General features: G+C 39.8%; 1 protein-coding gene and 1 long non-coding RNA gene across 3 annotated transcripts in view; one reads left to right on the forward strand and one right to left on the reverse strand.

The window, feature by feature from the left end:
* Window positions 1–2,171, reverse strand: part of LOC110511555 (multidrug resistance-associated protein 9) — a 122,754-nt gene extending 120,583 nt beyond the window's left edge. Inside the window, exon 1 of the mRNA XM_036981679.1 lies at window positions 2,033–2,171. The gene's annotated coding sequence lies outside the window, so the exon portion shown is untranslated. The remainder of the gene's footprint in view (window positions 1–2,032) is intronic.
* Window positions 2,172–4,923: 2,752 nt separating this feature from the next.
* LOC118965002 lies at window positions 4,924–7,279 on the forward strand. 2 transcript variants are annotated; one of them, XR_005052365.1, is made up of 3 exons: window positions 4,924–4,944; window positions 4,981–5,063; window positions 7,043–7,279. It is a non-coding gene; the product is annotated as an uncharacterized LOC118965002 (long non-coding RNA). The 2 variants fall into 2 exon arrangements; XR_005052366.1 differs by lacking the exons at window positions 4,924–4,944; window positions 4,981–5,063 and adding an exon at window positions 6,505–6,646 and having other exon boundaries at window positions 7,043–7,136; window positions 7,173–7,279.
* Window positions 7,280–17,500: the final 10,221 nt, after the last annotated feature.

Below are 17,500 nucleotides of genomic sequence, written 5' to 3' on the forward strand. Positions count from 1 at the left end.
CCATGACATGTTACCCCCCACCAGAGGTAACACTCCCATGACATGTTACATGTTACCCCCCCACCAGAGGTAACACTCCCATGACATGTTACCCCCCCCACCAGAGGAAATACTCCCATGACATATTACCCCCACCAGAGGTAACACTCCCATGACATGTTACCCCCCCCCCCCCCCACCAGAGGAAACACTCCCATGACATGTTACCCCCACCAGAGGAAACACTCCCATGACATGTTACCCCCCCACCAGAGGAAACACTCCCATGACATGTTACCCCCACCAGAGGTAACACTCCCATGACATGTTACCCCCCACCAGAGGTAACACTCCCATGACATGTTACCCCCACCAGAGGAAACACTCCCATGACATGTTACCCCCCCACCAGAGGAAACACTCCCATGACATGTTACCCCCCCACCAGAGGTAACACTCCCATGACATGTTACCCCCCACCAGAGGTAACACTCCCATGACATGTCACCCCCCCACCAGAGGAAACACTCCCATGACATGTTACCCCCCCCCCCCCCCCCACCATAGGTAACACTCCCATGACATGTTATATATTACCCCCCACCAGAGGAAACACTCCCATGACATGTTACCCCCCCCCCCCACCATAGGTAACACTCCCATGACATGTTATATATTACCCCCCACCAGAGGAAACACTCCCATGACATGTTACCTCCCCACCAGAGGAAACACTCCCATGACATGTTACCCCCACCAGAGGAAACACTCCCATGACATGTTACCCCCACCAGAGGAAACACTCCCATGACATGTTACCCCCCCACCAGTGAGTTCAGTCCCTGTGTCATCCCTTCCAGATGTTTCTCCCACTTCCCTGTCTCCTCCTCTGATGCCCTCACTGTTAAACATATCCTCAAAAATATTCTTCTTTTTTTTAAAACATCAAATTGCCAAAAAAAAACACCACCAAACAGTTCCTCCTACTTCAATGACCATGGTATGGAACAGGGCTCTCCAACCCTGTTCCTGGACACGAGGATATCTCTCCCTAGGACCAGGGGTTGGAGAGTCCTGCTATGGAGAATACAGACAGAAATAACATCTCTACCAACCACATCAGTCTGTTGTTAGCAGTAAAGTCAGTCTGTTGTTAGCAGTAAGGTCAGTCTGTTGTTAGCAGTAAGGTCAGTCTGTTGTTAACAGTAAAGTCAGTCTCTCGTTAGCAGTAAAGTCAGTCTGTCGTTAGCAGTAAAGTCAGTCTGTTGTTAGCAGTAAAGTCAGTCAGTTGTTAGCAGTAAAGTCAGTCTGTCGTTAAGCAGTAAAGTCAGTCTGTTGTTAGCAGTAAAGTCAGTCTGTCGTTAGCAGTAAAGTCAGTCTGTCGTTAGCAGTAAAGTCAGCCTGTTGTTACCAGTAAAGTCAGTCTGTTGTTAGCAGTAAAGTCAGTCTGTCGTTAGCAGTAAAGTCAGTCTGTCGTTAAGCAGTAAAGTCCGTCCAGTTATGTTGACACAGTGGAGACATTATCTAACCTGTGATGTGTTCATAACAGTGACAACAGCGTGCTACACAGACATCGATCTATTTACAACGGCCTGATTTCCCATAAAACACTTCAACTAAAAACCATTCAACTCTGACAAAAACACACACTGTCATGACGAGTGAACTAACTTCCTTTCATGTATAACATTTTTTTTAAAAAGCTAAAAAAAAATAAAGAAAGTTTAAAATGTTCCACTAGTCATTTCCTTCTGTGCTTTTCTTTTACAACTTCTTTTAAAACAACAACAACAACAAAAACGTTACCAAGTCACAATAAACAATATAATGGTATTACCGTGTGTGTGTGTGTGAAGAATCCAGTCACAGACTAGCAAATACAACCACAAATCAGATCTAACATCATCACCCGTGGACTGTGTTTAGCTTGGTAGGATTAATCAGTCAGTGTCATACTGTCCTGGTTTAGCTTTGATCAGAGGAGGGGGAGGGAGACCTCCTCATAACATTGTCTTAGCTTTGAAGAACATGAGAAGAACTAAACGAACAATACCTTGGCTGTAGAGAGAGGAAAGGAGAGAGCGGTTTGTAGAGTTGTAGCCACTGAAACTTAAATCCTAATGCTTCTATATGAGGAAACCTTGGCCCTGTGCTCTAGGATAGACAGTCCCGTGCCTATCACTGAACTTGATGGCGACTCAAAGGTTAGCTTGTGCAGAGGTCTTTGTCGTAGGGCTGTGACGATTATGACATTTGGGGTGATGACTCCTTGTCATGCAAAATGGACATTGATATTGTAATAATAGTAGCTAGGACACATACCTAATGAATTATAGCTAGGACATACCTATTGAATTATAGCTAGGACACATACCTAATGAATTATAGCTAGGACATATACCTAATGAATTATAGCTAGGACACATACCTAATGAATTATAGCTAGGACACATACCTAATGAATTATAGCTAGGACACATACCTAATGAATTATAGCTAGGACACATACCTAATGAATTATAGCTAGGACATATACCTAATGAATTATAGCTAGGACACATACCTAATGAATTATAGCTAGGACACATACCTAATGAATTATAGCTAGGACATATACCTAATGAATTATAGCTAGGACACATACCTAATGAATTATAGCTAGGACACATACCTAATGAATTATAGCTAGGACACATACCTAATGAATCATAGCTAGGACACATACCTAATGAATTATAGCTAGGACACATACCTAATGAATTATAGCTAGGACACATACCTAATGAATTATAGCTAGGACACATACCTAATGAATTATAGCTAGGACACATACCTAATGAATTATAGCTAGGACACATACCTAATGAATTATAGCTAGGACACATACCTAATGAATTATAGCTAGGACACATACCTAATGAATTATAGCTAGGACACATACCTAATGAATTATAGCTAGGACACATACCTAATGAATTATAGCTAGGACACATACCTAATGAATTATAGCTAGGACACATACCTAATGAATTATAGCTAGGACACATACCTAATGAATTATAGCTAGGACACATACCTAATGAATTATAGCTAGGACACATACCTAATGAATTATAGCTAGGACATACCTAATGAATTATAGCTAGGACACATACCTAATGGATTATAGCCAGGACACATACCTAATGAATTATAGCTAGGACACATACCTAATGAATTATAGCTAGGACACATACCTAATGAATTATAGCTAGGACATATACCTAATGAATTATAGCTAGGACACATACCTAATGAATTATAGCTAGGACACATACCTAATGAATTATAGCTAGGACACATACCTAATGAATTATAGCTAGGACACATACCTAATGAATTATAGCTAGGACACATACCTAATGAATTATAGCTAGGACACATACCTAATGAATTATAGCTAGGACACATACCTAATGAATTATAGCTAGGACACATACCTAATGAATTATAGCTAGGACACATACCTAATGAATTATAGCTAGGACACATACCTAATGAATTATAGCTAGGACACATACCTAATGAATTATAGCTAGGACACATACCTAATGAATTATAGCTAGGACACATACCTATTGAATTATAGCTAGGACATATACCTAATGAATTATAGCTAGGACACATACCTAATGAATTATAGCTAGGACATATACCTAATGAATTATAGCTAGGACACATACCTAATGAATTATAGCTAGGACACATACCTAATGAATTATAGCTAGGACACATACCTAATGAATTATAGCTAGGACACATACCTAATGAATTATAGCTAGGACACATACCTAATGAATTATAGCTAGGACACATACCTAATGAATTATAGCTAGGACACATACCTAATGAATTATAGCTAGGACACATACCTAATGAATTATAGCTAGGACACATACCTAATGAATTATAGCTAGGACATACCTAATGAATTATAGCTAGGACACATACCTAATGGATTATAGCCAGGACACATACCTAATGAATTATAGCTAGGACACATACCTAATGAATTATAGCTAGGACACATACCTAATGAATTATAGCTAGGACATATACCTAATGAATTATAGCTAGGACACATACCTAATGAATTATAGCTAGGACACATACCTAATGAATTATAGCTAGGACACATACCTAATGAATTATAGCTAGGACACATACCTAATGAATTATAGCTAGGACACATACCTAATGAATTATAGCTAGGACACATACCTAATGAATTATAGCTAGGACACATACCTAATGAATTATAGCTAGGACACATACCTAATGAATTATAGCTAGGACACATACCTAATGAATTATAGCTAGGACACATACCTAATGAATTATAGCTAGGACACATACCTAATGAATCATAGCTAGGACACATACCTAATGAATTATAGCTAGGACACATACCTAATGAATTATAGCTAGGACACATACCTAATGAATTATAGCTAGGACACATACCTAATGAATTATAGCTAGGACACATACCTAATGAATTATAGCTAGGACACATACCTAATGAATTATAGCTAGGACACATACCTAATGAATATAACACAGCTTTCTTGACACCCTTGGCTCAAAAAAAGCGAATGGTTTTGACCTTTTGGAATTCAAACTACGACTGTGCTGTTCTGCTTGTAAAATGACCACCAACATTAAAAATGAAAAATTGCTATTGAGTAGTAATTTTGCACGCCCAATTTTTCAGTTTTTGATTTGTTAAAAAAGTATGAAATATCCAATAAATGTCGTTCCACTTCGTGATTGTGTCCCACTTGTTGTTGATTCTTCACAAAAACATACAGTTTTATATCTTTATGTTTGAAGCCTGAAATGTGGCAAAAGGTCGCAAAGTTCAAGGGGGCCGAATACTTTCGCAAGGCACTGTATGTAGAGTCAACACCACTCTGACATCAATAGGTTATAGAGGGAGATATGTAGAGTCAACATCAATAGGTTATAGAGGGAGATACGTAGAGTCAACACCACTCTGACACCAATAGGTTATAGAGGGAGATACGTAGAGTCAACACCAATAGGTTATTGAGGGAGATACGTAGAGTCAACACCAATAGGTTATAGAGGGAGATACGTAGAGTCAACACCACTCTGACATCAATAGGTTATAGAGGGAGATATGTAGAGTCAACACCAATAGGTTATAGAGGGAGATATGTAAACACCACTCTGACATCAATAGGGTATAGAGGGAGATATGCAGAGTCAACACCACTCTGACATCAATAGGTTATAGAGGGAGATACGTAGAGTCAACACCAATAGGTTATAGAGGGAGATATGTAGAGTCAACACCACTCTGACATCAATAGGGTATAGAGGGAGATACGTAGAGTCAACACCAATAGGTTATAGAGGGAGATACGTAGAGTCAACACCACTCTGACATCAATAGGTTATAGAGGGAGATACGTAGATTCAACACCACTCTGACATCAATAGGTTATAGAGTGAGATATCTAGAGTCAACACCACTCTGACATCAATAGGTTATAGAGGGAGATATGTAGAGTCAACACCACTCTGACATCAATAGGGTATAGAGGGAGATATGTAGAGTCAACACCACTCTGACATCAATAGGGTATAGAGGGAGACATGTAGAGTCAACACCACTCTGACATCAATAGGGTATAGAGGGACTTCCCTGCCACCTACACACACCACTCTGACATCAATAGGTTATAGAGGGACTTCCCTGCCACCTATACACACCACTCTGACATCAATAGGTTATAGAGGGAGATATGTAGAGTCAACACCACTCTGACATCAATAGGGTATAGAGGGACTTCCCTGCCACCTACACACACCACTCTGACATCAATAGGTTATAGAGGGACTTCCCTGCCACCTATACACACCACTCTGACATCAATAGGTTATAGAGGGACTTACCTGCCACCTATACACACCACTCTGACATCAATAGGTTATAGAGTGAGATATCTAGAGTCAACACCACTCTGACATCAATAGGGTATAGAGTGAGATATCTAGAGTCAACACCACTCTGACATCAATAGGGTATAGAGGGACTTCCCTGCCACCTACACACACCACTCTGACATCAATAGGTTATAGAGGGACTTCCCTGCCACCTATACACACCACTCTGACATCAATAGGTTATAGAGTGAGTCACATAGAGTCAACACCAATAGGTTATAGAGGGAGATACGTAGACTCAACACCACTCTGACACCAATAGGTTATAGAGGGAGATATGTAGAGTCAACACCAATAGGTTATAGAGGGAGATATGTAGAGTCAACACCAATAGGTTATAGAGGGAGATACGTAGAGTCAACACCAATAGGTTATAGAGGGAGATACGTAGAGTCAACACCAATAGGTTATAGAGGGAGATACTTAGAGTCAACACCACTCTGACATCAATAGTTTATAGAGTGAGATATGTAGAGTCAAAACCACTCTGACATCAATAGGTTATAGAGGGAGATACGTAGAGTCAACACCAATAGGTTATAGAGGGAGATACGTAGAGTCAACACCAATAGTTTATAGAGTGAGATATGTAGAGTCAAAACCACTCTGACATCAATAGGTTATAGAGGGAGATACGTAGAGTCAACACCAATAGGTTATAGAGGGAGATACGTAGAGTCAACACCAATAGGTTATAGAGGGAGATACTTAGAGTCAACACCACTCTGACACCAATAGGTTATAGAGGGAGATACGTAGTCAACACCACTCTGACATCAATAGGTTATAGAGTGAAATACGTAGAGTCAACACCACTCTGACATCAATAGGTTATAGAGTGAGATATGTAGAGTCAACACCAATAGGTTATAGAGGGAGATACGTAGAGTCAACACCAATAGGTTATAGAGGGAGATATGTAGAGTCAACACCACTCTGACATCAATAGGTTATAGAGGGACTTCCCTGCCACCTATACACACCACTCTGACACCAATAGGTTATAGAGGGACTTCCCTGCCACCTACACACACCACTCTGACATCAATAGGTTATAGAGTGAGATATGTAGAGTCAACACCACTCTGACACCAATAGGTTATAGAGGGAGATACGTAGAGTCAACACCACTCTGACACCAATAGGTTATAGAGGGAGATATGTAGAGTCAACACCAATAGGTTATAGAGTGAGATACGTAGAGTCAACACCAATAGGTTATAGAGGGAGATACGTAGAGTCAACACCAATAGGTTATAGAGGGAGATACGTAGAGTCAACACCAATAGGTTATAGAGGGAGATACGTAGAGTCAACACCAAGAGGTTATAGAGGGAGATACGTAGAGTCAACACCAATAGGTTATAGAGTGAGATACGTAGAGTCAACACCAATAGGTTATAGAGGGAGATACGTAGAGTCAACACCAATAGGTTATAGAGGGAGATATGTAGAGTCAACACCACTGTCTCTATGTCAAAGGCTTCACTTACTGAAAGCACATGATTCAATTTGTCAAAGTTAACATTGAGTCAAACATTTACAGAGCAGTAACCACTTGAAAGAGACAAATGAGCGACAATATAAAAAATAGGTAGGTGAGAGGGTGAGGGAGCACGACGATGACGACAACACTGAGTTTATAACGGTGACTTCGCATTCTTCATTATTTTAGTCAGTCAGTGTTACAAAGGTGGAAACACTGAAATAACACAGAAAATCAATGTGTGTTTGTGTGTGTGTGTGTGTGTGTGTGTGTGTGTGTGTGTGTGTGTGTGTGTGTGTGTGTGTGTGTGTGTGTGTGTGTGTGTGTGTGTGTGTGTGTGTGTGTGTCAAGGTACAGTACCAGTTAAAAGTTTGGACACACCTACTCATTCAAGGGTTTTTCTTTATTTTTACTATTTTCTACATTGTAGAATAATAGTGAAGACATCAACACTATGAAATAACACATATGGAATCATGTAGTAACCAAAAAAGTGTTAAATCTAAATATGTTTTATATTCTAGATTCTTCAAAGGAGCCACTCTTTGCACACTCTTGAAACGAGCGAAGAGAAACGACATGAAGGTCAGTCGCAAAAAACGTGAAGCGCTGTCTCTCATGAGGACCGCAACGAGGACCGCCATGAGGACCACCATGAGGACCAGGACCACCATGAGGACCACCATGAGGACTGCCATGAGGACCACCATGAGGACCACCATGAGGAACAGGACCACCATGAGGACCACCATGAGGACCACCATGAGGAACAGGACCACCATGAAGACCACCATGAGGACCACCATGAGGACCAGGACCACCATGAGGACCACCATGAGGACCACCATGAGGACCACCATGAGGACCAGGACCACCATGAGGACCACCATGAGGACCAGGACCACCATGAGGACCACCATGAGGACCACCATGAGGAACACCATGAGGACCACCATGAGGACCATCATGAGGACCACCATGAGGACCACCATGAGGACCACCATGAGGACCACCATGAGGACCACCATGAGGACCGCCATGAGGACCACCATGAGGACCACCATGAGGAACACCATGAGGACCACCATGAGGACCACCATGAGGACCACCACGAGGAAAGGAAGACCCAGAGTTCCCTCTGCAGCAGAGGATCAGTTCATTAAAGTTTATTCAAGTTAACTGGACCTCAGATTGCAGCCCACAAATAAACGCTTCACAGAGTTCAAATAACAGACACATCTCAACATCAACAGTTCAGAGGAGACTGTGTGAATCAGGCCTTCGTGGTTGAATTACTGCAGAGAAACCCACTACTAAAGGACACCAATAAGAAGAGGAGACTGTGTGAATCAGGCCTTCATGGTTGAATTACTGCAGAGAAACCCACTACTAAAGGACACCAATAAGAAGAGGAGACTGAGTGAATCAGGCCTTCATGGTTGAATTACTACAGAGAAACCCACTACTAAAGGACACCATTAAGAAGAGGAGACTGTGTGAATCAGGCCTTCATGGTTGAATTACTGCAGAGAAACCCACTACTAAAGGACACCAATAAGAAGAGGAGACTGTGTGAATCAGGCCTTCATGGTTGAATTACTGCAGAGAAACACACTACTAAAGGACACCAATAAGAAGAGGAGACTGTGTGAATCAGGCCTTCATGGTTGAATTACTACAGAGAAACCCACTACTAAAGGACACCATTAAGAAGAGGAGACTGTGTGAATCAGGCCTTCATGGTTGAATTACTGCAGAGAAACCCACTACTAAAGGACAACAATAAGAAGAGGAGACTGTGTGAATCAGGCCTTCATGGTTGAATTACTACAGAGAAACCCACTACTAAAGGACACCATTAAGAAGAGGAGACTGAGTGAATCAGGCCTTCATGGTTGAATTACTGTGGAGAAACACACTACTAAAGGACACCAATAAGAAGAGGAGACTGTGTGAATCAGGCCTTCATGGTTGAATTACTGCAGAGAAACCCACTACTAAAGGACACCAATAAGAAGAGGAGACTGTGTGAATCAGGCCTTCATGGTTGAATTACTACAGAGAAACCCACTACTAAAGGACACCATTAAGAAGAGGAGACTGTGTGAATCAGGCCTTCATGGTTGAATTACTGCAGAGAAACACACTACTAAAGGACACCAATAAGAAGAGGAGACTGTGTGAATCAGGCCTTCATGGTTGAATTACTGCAGAGAAACACACTACTAAAGGACACCAATAAGAAGAGGAGACTGAGTGAATCAGGCCTTCATGGTTGAATTACTGCAGAGAAACACACTACTAAAGGACACCAATAAGAAGAGGAGACTGAGTGAATCAGGCCTTCATGGTTGAATTACTGCAGAGAAACCCACTACTAAAGGACACCATTAAGAAGAGGAGACTGAGTGAATCAGGCCTTCATGGTTGAATTACTGCAGAGAAACACACTACTAAAGGACACCAATAAGAAGAGGAGACTGTGTGAATCAGGCCTTCATGGTTGAATTACTGCAGAGAAACACACTACTAAAGGACACCATTAAGAAGAGGAGACTGAGTGAATCAGGCCTTCATGGTTGAATTACTGCAGAGAAACACACTACTAAAGGACACCAATAAGAAGAAGAGACGTGAAGAAGAAACACGAGTAATGGACATTAGACTGGTGGAAATCTGTCCTTTGGTCTGATGAATCCAAATGTGAGATTTCTGGTTCCAACGACGTGTCTTTGTGAGATGCAGAGTAGGTGAACCAATGATCTCCGCATGTGTGGTTCCCACCGTGAAGCATGGAGGTGGAGGTGGAGGTGTGATGGTGCTTTGCTGGTGACTCTGTCAGTGATTTATTTAGAAATCAAGGCACACTTAACCAGCATGGCTCCCACAGAATTCTGCAGCGATACGCCATCCCATCTGGTTTGCGCTTAATGGGACTACGATGTGTTTTCCAACAGGAAAATGACCCAACACACCTCCGGGCTGTGTAAGGACTATTTGACCAAGAAGGAGAGTGATGGAGTGCTGCATCAGATGACCTGGCCTCCACAATCACCCGACCTCAACCCAAATGATATGGTTTAGGATGAGTTAGAAAAGCAGCCAACTAGAGCTCAGCATATGTGGGAACTCCTTCAACACCTTTGAAAAAGCATTCCAGGTGAAGCTGGTTGAGAGAATACCAAGAGTGTGCAAAGCTGTCATCAAGGCAAAGGGTGGCTACTTTGCAGAACACTTTTTTGGTTACTACATGATTCCATGTGTTTTATTTCATAGTTCTGATGTCTTCAATATTATTCTACAATGTAGAAAACAGTACAAATAAAGACAAATCCTTGAATGAGTAGGTTTGTCCAAACCTTTGACAGCTACTGTAGGTATGTACATTATGTAGCCTATTGAGACTTTTCAAGCAGTGAATAGTCATTATGTTGAATATCTATTGAATATGTGTCTATCTAACTACAGCATCCCAGATTGTGGTTAAAACCAGCCCAAGCCAGCAACTGTAATTAGCCAAACGTTGTTAGCCAAGGAACCTACGAAAAAGTAGCAGTCTCTTTGGCAAGTGTTAGCTATACAATATCAGTTAATATGTATCCATTTCTCACGATACAGGTACTGTAAAACAAGCTACCTGATTCACCCGATGTCTTCACAGTACATTGTCGTCCCTGTACATTAAGGTCGGCAACCTGGACAGTGCTGTCTTGTAATGCTGAGTGGACACATCCACATCAGTCTCAGAATGAGTCGGCCGTCATCCACTGTCACGGAGTAGAGGACCATTGACTACGAGATACAGCAGCAATGATGGCATTGATCTCAACCATATCATGTCTGGTTTGGGTAAGATAATGTAACACAACCATATCATGTCTGGTTTGGGTAAGATAATGTAACAACCATATCATGTCTGGTTTGGGGAAGATAATGTAACAACCATATCATGTCTGGTTTGGGGAAGATAATGTAACGTAACCATATCATGACTGGTTTGGGTAAGATAATGTAACAACCATATCATGTCTGGTTTGGGTAAGATAATGTAACAACCATATCATGTCTGGTTTGGGTAAGATAATGTAACACAACCATATCATGTCTGGTTTGGGTAAGATAATGTAACACAACCATATCATGTCTGGTCTGGGTAAGATAATGTAACACAACCATATCATGTCTGGTTTGGGTAAGATAATGTAACACAACAACATCATGTCTGGTTTGGGTAAGATAATGTAACAACCATATCATGTCTGGTTTGGGTAAGATAATGTAACACAACCATATCATGACTGGTTTGGGTAAGATAATGTAACACAACCATATCATGTCTGGTTTGGGTAAGATAATGTAACACAACCATATCATGTCTGGTTTGGGTAAGATAATGTAACAACCATATCATGTCTGGTTTGGGTAAGATAATGTAACAACCATATCATGTCTGGTTTGGGTAAGATAATGTAAAGCAACCATATCATGTCTGGTTTGGGTAAGATAATGTAACACAACCATATCATGTCTGATTTGGGTAAGATAATGTAACAACCATATCATGTCTGGTTTGGGTAAGATAATGTAACAACCATATCATGTCTGGTTTGGGTAAGATAATGTAACACAACCATATCATGTCTGGTTTGGGTAAGATAATGTAACAACCATATCATGTCTGGTTTGGGTAAGATAATGTAACAACCATATCATGTCTGGGTTTGGGTAAGATAATGTAACACAACCATATCATGTCTGGGTTGGGTAAGATAATGTAACACAACCATATCATGTCTGGTTTGGGTAAGATAATGTAACAACCATATCATGTCTGGTTTGGGTAAGATAATGTAACAACCGTATCATGTCTGGTTTGGGTAAGATAATGTAACACAACCATATCATGTCTGGGTTGGGTAAGATAATGTAACAACCATATCATGTCTGGGTTTGGGTAAGATAATGTAACACAACCATATCATGTCTGGTTTGGGTAAGATAATGTAATGCAACCGTATCATGTCTGGTTTGGGTAAGATAATGTAATGCAACCATATCATGTCTGGTTTGGGTAAGATAATGTAACACAACCATATCATGTCTGGTTTGGGTAAGATAATGTAACAACCATATCATGTCTGGTTTGGGTAAGATAATGTAACACAACCATATCATGTCTGGTATGGGTAAGATAATGTAACACAACCATATCATGTCTGGTTTGGGTAAGATAATGTAACAACCATATCATGTCTGGTTTGGGTAAGATAATGTAACACAACCATATCATGTCTGGTTTGGGTAAGATAATGTAACAACCATATCATGTCTGGTCTGGGTAAGATAATGTAACACAACCATATCATGTCTGGTTTGGGTAAGATAATGTAACACAACCATATCATGTCTGGTTTGGGTAAGATAATGTAACACAACCATATCATGTCTGGTTTGGGTAAGATAATGTAATAACCATATCATGTCTGGTTTGGGTAAGATAATGTAACACAACCATATCATGTCTGGTTTGGGTAAGATAATGTAACACAACCATATCATGTCTGGTTTGGGTAAGATAATGTAACACAACCATATCATGTCTGGTTTGGGTAAGATAATGTAACAACCGTATCATGTCTGGTTTGGGTAAGATAATGTAACACAACCATATCATGTCTGGTTTGGGTAAGATAATGTAAAGCAACCATAGCATGTCTGGTTTGGGTAAGATAATGTAACACAACCATATCATGTCTGGTTTGGGTAAGATAATGTAACACAACCATATCATGTCTGGTTTGGGTAAGATAATGTAACACAACCATATCATGTCTGGTTTGGGTAAGATAATGTAGCGTAAGCATATCATGTCTGGTTTGGGTAAGATAATGTAACACAACCATATCATGTCTGGTTTGGGTAAGATAATGTAACACAACCATAGCATGTCTGGTTTGGGTAAGATAATGTAACAACCATATCATGTCTGGTTTGGGTAAGATAATGTAACACACCGTATCATGTCTGGGTTGGGTAAGATAATGTAACAACCATATCATGTCTGGTATGGGTAAGATAATGTAACACAACCATATCATGTCTGGTTTGGGTAAGATAATGTAACACAACGATATCATGTCTGGTTTGGGTAAGATAATGTAACACAACGATATCATGTCTGGTTTGGGTAAGATAATGTAACACAACCATATCATGTCTGGTTTGGGTAAGATAATGTAACACAACCATATCATGTCTGGTTTGGGTAAGATAATGTAACAACCATATAATGTCTGGTTTGGGTAAGATAATGTAACACAACCATATCATGTCTGGTTTGGGTAAGATAATGTAACACAACCATATCATGTCTGGTTTGGGCAAGATAATGTAACACAACCATATCATGTCTGGTTTGGGTAAGATAATGTAACACAACCATATCATGTCTGGTTTGGGAAAGATAATGTAACACAACCATATCATGTCTGGTTTGGGCAAGATAATGTAACGCAACCATATAATGTCTGGTTTGGGTAAGATAATGTAACAACCATATCATGTCTGGTTTGGGAAAGATAATGTAACACAACCATATCATGTCTGGTTTGGGAAAGATAATGTAACACAACCATATCATGTCTGGTTTGGGTAAGATAATGTAACACAACCATATCATGTCTGGTTTGGGAAAGATAATGTAACACAACCATATCATGTCTGGTTTGGGTAGGATAATGTAGTGTAAGCATATCATGTCTGGTTTGGGTAAGATAATGTAACGCAACCATATCATGTCTGGTTTGGGTAAGATAATGTAGCGCAAGCATATCATGTCTGGTCTGGGTAAGATAATGTAACACAACCATATCATGTCTGGTTTGGGTAAGATAATGTACCACAACCATATCATGTCTGGTTTGGGTAAGATAATGTAACACAACCATATCATGCCTGGTTTGGGTAAGATAATGTAACACAACCATATCATGTCTGGTTTGGGTAAGATAATGTAAAGCAACCATAGCATGTCTGGTTTGGGTAAGATAATGTAACACAACCATATCATGTCTGGTTTGGGTAAGATAATGTAACACACCATATCATGTCTGGTTTGGGTAAGATAATGTAACACAACCATATCATGTCTGGTTTGGGTAAGATAATGTAGCACAACCATATCATGTCTGGTTTGGGTAAGATAATGTACCAACCATATCATGTCTGGTTTGGGTAAGATAATGTAACAACCATATCATGTCTGGTTTGGGTAAGATAATGTAACACAACCATATCATGTCTGGTTTGGGTAAGATAATGTAACACAACCATATCATGTCTGGTTTGGGTAAGATAATGTAACACAACCATATCATGTCTGGTTTGGGTAAGATAATGTAACAACCATATCATGTCTGGTTTGGGTAAGATAATGTAACACAACCATATCATGTCTGGTTTGGGTAAGATAATGTAACAACCATATCATGTCTGGTTTGGGTAAGATAATGTAACACAACCATATCATGTCTGGTTTGGGTAAGATAATGTAACACAACCATATCATGTCTGGTTTGGGTAAGATAATGTAACAACCATATCATGTCTGGTTTGGGTAAGATAATGTAACAACCATATCATGTCTGGTTTGGGTAAGATAATGTAACACAACCATATCATGTCTGGTTTGGGTAAGATAATGTAACAACCATATCATGTCTGGTTTGGGTAAGATAATGTAACAACCATATCATGTCTGGTTTGGGTAAGATAATGTAACACAACCATATCATGTCTGGTTTGGGTAAGATAATGTAACAACCATATCATGTCTGGTTTGGGTAAGATAATGTAACACAACCATATCATGTCTGGTTTGGGTAAGATAATGTAACAACCATATCATGTCTGGTTTGGGTAAGATAATGTAACAACCATATCATGTCTGGTTTGGGTAAGATAATGTAACACAACCATATCATGTCTGGTTTGGGTAAGATAATGTAACAACCATATCATGTCTGGTTTGGGTAAGATAATGTAACACACCGTACCATGTCTGGTTTGGGTAAGATAATGTAACAACCATATCATGTCTGGTTTGGGTAAAATAATGTAACACAACCATATCATGTCTGGTTTGGGTAAGATAATGTAACAACCGTATCATGTCTGGTTTGGGTAAGATAATGTAACAACCATATCATGTCTGGTTTGGGTAAAATAATGTAACACAACCATATCATGTCTGGTTTGGGTAAGATAATGTAACACACCGTACCATGTCTGGTTTGGGTAAGATAATGTAACACAACCATATCATGTCTGGTTTGGGTAAGATAATGTAACAACCATATCATGTCTGGTTTGGGTAAGATAATGTAACACACCGTATCATGTCTGGTTTGGGTAAGATAATGTAATGCACCCATATCATGTCTGGTTTGGGTAAGATAATGTAATGCAACCATATCATGTCTGGTTTGGGTAAGATAATGTAACACAACCATATCATGTCTGGTTTGGGTAAGATAATGTAACAACCATATCATGTCTGGTTTGGGTAAGATAATGTAACAACCATATCATGTCTGGTTTGGGTAAGATAATGTAACACAACCATATCATGTCTGGTTTGGGTAAGATAATGTAATGCAACTTTCCCCTCACAGATATTACAACAAAGAAAGTGTCAGTCAGTCATTTTTTTGTCATAAATCTTTTTTCTCCTCCTTTCTATATATATTTGTTTATTTCCCTGTAAAATAACTCTCCACTTGGCACATACTTCAGTTCAACATCTAGTTTTGATTTACATTTGGTTAAACTTTAGTTGGAACTAAAAAGTAAAGGGGTGGGGGGGGTAAATACAAAATCGGTAATTTTTCTCAAATCCAATCATATTTTCCACGTTGGTTCAACTTCCTCACATAGATTGGTTTTGGTTGAAATGACGTTGAGATAACGTTGGTTCAACTTCATCACGTAGATTGGTTTTGGTTGAAATGACGTTGAGATAACGTTGGTTCAACTTCATCACGTAGATTGGTTTTGGTTGAAATGACGTTGAAATAACGTTGATTCGGGGGGAAGTAGACTAAGAGGAACAGTAACAAATATTGGATATAATGATCAAATCAACAAGAAAGTCATTTTATGACATCCTGCTGTGGTACGGTCACTTCGCTGGACAATAGTTATTGCAATAAATGTTTTTTTGAATCTATAACCACCTTTGTCCACCTGGGGGCAGTGTTTATTGGCATATAACAGCATATAACGGTACTAACCTGTACAGCTTCAGTGAGCTCATTTTCCTGTTTAGTTCTGCGCTAATCTTTTCACTTTAGTGTTTTGGTCTTCCATAACTTATTTTCTGATGTATTTAATCGCCATCTTGCTTTCGCCATGTAGACATGTATGTCTGTATTAAGGGTAAAGACTCTGGGAGGGTGGAGATGTTCTGTCTACTGTCTGTATTAAGGGTAAAGACTCTGGGAGATGTTCTGTCTACTGTCTGTATTAAGGGTAAAGACTCTGGGAGGGTGGAGATGTTCTGTCTACTGTCTGTATTAAGGGTAAAGACCTGGGAGGGTGGAGATGTTCTGTCTGTATAGATAATAGTACGTCCTGAAACTCTAAACAACAGGACCAGAATATGTTCTGTCTGTATAGATAGTAGAACGTCCTGAAACACTAAACAACAGGACCAGAATATGTTCTGTCTGTATAGATAGTAGTACGTCCAGAAACACTAAACAACAGGACCAGAATATGTTCTGTCTGTATAGATAGTAGTACGTCCTGAAACTCTAAACAACAGGACCAGAATATGTTCTGTCTGTATAGATAGTAGCACGTCCTGAAACACTAAACAACAGGACCAGAATATGTTCTGTCTGTATAGATAGTAGTATGTCCTGAAACACTAAACAACAGGACCAGAATATGTGCTGTCTGTATAGATAGTAGTACGTCCTGAAACACTAAACAACAGGACCAGAATATGTTCTGTCTACTGTC

Source organism: Oncorhynchus mykiss, chromosome 6, assembly GCF_013265735.2.
Source record: "Oncorhynchus mykiss isolate Arlee chromosome 6, USDA_OmykA_1.1, whole genome shotgun sequence".
Lineage (NCBI taxonomy): Eukaryota > Metazoa > Chordata > Actinopteri > Salmoniformes > Salmonidae > Oncorhynchus > Oncorhynchus mykiss.